At 49.5% G+C, this 2,509-nt stretch overlaps 1 pseudogene; it reads left to right on the top strand.

Annotated features, from left to right (window-relative positions):
* The first annotated feature begins 266 nt into the window (after positions 1 to 266).
* LOC119440027 (uncharacterized) lies at positions 267 to 1,899 on the top strand (annotated as a pseudogene).
* The last annotated feature ends 610 nt before the right edge of the window (positions 1,900 to 2,509 follow it).

Raw genomic sequence — 2,509 nt, 5'->3', positions numbered from 1 at the left:
CAGCTTAAGAAAGTTGTTCCATTTTCTGCCTACATCAGCTTCTGGTTCACCCCTCTGCTTTGAATATCTGTGTTCCCTGGATGCTTCCTGGCGTTTCTCTATGGCCTTCTTAACCTCCTCATCCCACCAGCTCTTGGGTTTACGTCACTATTCTGGGGTAACAGCGCCCCTAGCGGGCGACCTGCGAGGAGGTCAGGAGAGGATGTTGAACGGCGCTCCCGGAGTGATTGCGCGGGCATAGAAAGTATATAGGAGGCTATGGGCTCGGCGGCTGTGCACAGACGCAGACCGCTAATCCATTCACTCTTGTCATGCAGGTGTTTCAGCGCGCACTCGTGCGCCTGTTGCTTCCATCCTTAGTGACGGCTTCCCTGGCAGTCCCGCTGCAATATCGTGCCTGGTCAGGTGAACATGACAGGATTGCCTGTCACCCATCCCTGATGCGCACCTCTGGATTTGCACCGCCCTTCAGGCCCCTGGATTTCGTCGGGAGCAGCAGATCTGCGTTTTCGACGACACCGCTACCGAAGACGGTAGTGCTCGATGCAGCGTGGACAAACCTGTCGCCATCAACATCAACTCTCCGGTCAACTATAAAAGAGCAGTCAATACCGGTGGCGCCTTGTGGGCTCGGCGGCTGTGCACAGACGCAGACCGCTAATCCATTCACTCTTGTCATGCAGGTGTTTCAGCGCGCACTCGTGCGCCTGTTGCTTCCATCCTTAGTGACGGCTTCCCTGGCAGTCCCGCTGCAATATCGTGCCTGGTCAGGTGAACATGACAGGATTGCCTGTCACCCATCCCTGATGCGCACCTCTGGATTTGCACCGCCCTTCAGGCCCCTGGATTTCGTCGGGAGCAGCAGATCTGCGTTTTCGACGACACCGCTACCGAAGACGGTAGTGCTCGATGCAGCGTGGACAAACCTGTCGCCATCAACATCAACTCTCCGGTCAACTATAAAAGAGCAGTCATACCGGTGGCGCCTTGTGGGCTCGGCGGCTGTGCACAGACGCAGACCGCTAATCCATTCACTCTTGTCATGCAGGTTAGTAAAGCTTACAGTCTTTTTTCTAAGAAGTCTAGCAATCGTTTCCTGCTTCAGCTGCCGAGCCCGCACTGCTGCCTTCTTGTCGCTCTTGAGTGTTCTGATGTAATTCGTGCTTTGTTGATGATGTCGGGTGATGTCGAAAGCAACCCGGGCCCGGACTCCGATGCTTTACTAGCTGAATTGAAGAACTTGTCTGCTGGACAGTCGCAATTAATCAGTCAGGTTCAAGACCTGAAAACTCATCTAGTGTCGACGGACAAAGCTATTGCTGATCTGGGCAGGCGCATGACTGATCTAGAGGGGCATTATCAAAATCTTGTCTCCCTACGCTCTGACTTCGAAACCGTGAAAACGTGTACCGCTCAAGTGGCCACCGTGGTACACAGGCTTGAAACGCGTATTGATGACGCCGAGAACCAGTCACGACGCAATAATCTTATTTTTATGGCCTCCCTGAATCAACTGGATCAGAGACGTTTGCCCAGACCGAGCAACTTATCATCAAGCACTGCCAGGATCATTTGAATATTTGTATCGAGCCGAAAGAAATTGAGCGCGCACATCGTCTCGGTCATCGCACAGATACTAACCGCCACCGTCCTATCATAGCGAAATTCACCTTCCATAAAACAAAAGAATTGGTTCTTTCTAACGGCCGCAAGTTCAAAGGAACCAGCTTCAGCGTTGGAGAGGATTTCTCTCGTTCCGTACAAAACGCTCGCCGGCATCTCGTTACTTTCGCTAAAAGCAAATCATTACCTTTCTCTCTGCGATTCAAAACACTGCATATGGGCCATAAGCGCTACGTCTATGACGAGCAAACACAATCTGTCAAAGAAATAATATAGCAATTTCCCCGTCGTAAAAATGTCCGTTGCACTGTTAAGCCCAAATCTAACATATCATTGTCTGTAATCTTTACGAACGCACGCAGTTTCCTTCCAAAACGTGACGCTTTTTCCAACCTTGTTTTATCATCCAACAGTAATATAATGGTGATAACCGAAACGTGGCTAACAGAAGATATAACAGATACAGAAGTACTAGCCGACCTACCGGAATTTCATGTCTATCGAAAGGATCGCAAAGGCATGCGGGGGGGCGGTGTACTGATTGCTGTGCACCAGCAGTTATCGTGCTCCGTAGCAAAACATCACTTCTGATCTTGAAGTATTGTGGCTAATTATTCACGCTTCCCCCCATACAATCATCATAGTGTGTTGCTACAGGCCTCCAAATAATATTTCAGATTTCACATTTAAACTTAATAACAGTTTGAGTGGACCTTAGTAATCAACACCCACAAGCAGGAAGTCCTCCTGTTTGGTGATTTTAATTTTCCCCAAATAGACTGGAGCAATGACGTCCCCATAACTATGGGCAGTGAGCCTGCCAGAGATTTTGTGGATTTCTGCCTAATTTCAATTTAACTCAACTTGTATCAGAACCTACACGCGT

The sequence above is a fragment of the Dermacentor silvarum genome, chromosome 2 (assembly GCF_013339745.2).
Source record: "Dermacentor silvarum isolate Dsil-2018 chromosome 2, BIME_Dsil_1.4, whole genome shotgun sequence".
Taxonomy (NCBI): Eukaryota; Metazoa; Arthropoda; class Arachnida; order Ixodida; family Ixodidae; genus Dermacentor; species Dermacentor silvarum.
The sequence above is the reverse complement of the archived record's forward strand: the minus strand, read 5'-3'. Positions and strand labels throughout refer to the sequence as shown.